The 472-nt window shown below is 51.9% G+C and overlaps 1 long non-coding RNA gene across 1 annotated transcript in view; it reads right to left on the bottom strand.

The window, feature by feature from the left end:
- The window catches only part of LOC118947132, a 489-nt gene extending 241 nt beyond the window's left edge, over nt 1–248 (bottom strand). Inside the window, exons 1-2 of the long non-coding RNA XR_005041786.1 lie at nt 89–248; nt 1–48 (exon numbers count right to left, since the gene is read on the bottom strand). The exon at nt 1–48 is cut by the window's left edge and continues 241 nt beyond it. This is a non-coding gene — a long non-coding RNA (uncharacterized LOC118947132). The remainder of the gene's footprint in view (nt 49–88) is intronic.
- Between the last annotated feature and the right edge of the window lie 224 nt (nt 249–472).

Genomic DNA, 472 nt, shown 5'->3' with positions numbered 1-472 from the left:
CCTGAGCCCTGTGGCTCCCTGTTCCCTGTATGGTTCACTACTTCTGACCTGAGCCCTATGCCACCCTGTATGGTTCATTACTTCTGACCTGAGCCCTATGGCTCCCTGTTCCCTGTATGGTTCACTACTTCTGACCTGAGCCCTATGGCACCCTGTTCCCTGTATGGTTCACTACTTCTGACCTGAGCCCTATGGCACCCTGTTCCCTGTATGGTTCATTACTTCTGACCTGAGCCCTATGGCACCCTGTTCCCTGTGTGGTTCATTACTTCTGACCTGAGCCCTATGGCACCCTGTATGGTTCACTACTTCTGACCTGAGCCCTATGGCACCCTGTTCCCTGTATGGTTCACTACTTCTGACCTGAGCCCTATGGCACCCTGTTTCCTGTATGGTTCAATACTTCTGACCTGAGCCCTGTGGCTTCATGAAATGGGTTTCTATGGCTGAGCATCAAAGCCTAAGATCACCA

The sequence above is a fragment of the Oncorhynchus mykiss genome, unplaced genomic scaffold, assembly GCF_013265735.2.
Source record: "Oncorhynchus mykiss isolate Arlee unplaced genomic scaffold, USDA_OmykA_1.1 un_scaffold_144, whole genome shotgun sequence".
Classification (NCBI taxonomy): Eukaryota; Metazoa; Chordata; class Actinopteri; order Salmoniformes; family Salmonidae; genus Oncorhynchus; species Oncorhynchus mykiss.
Note: the sequence above shows the minus strand (reverse complement) of the source record. Positions and strands in the feature narration are given on the sequence as shown.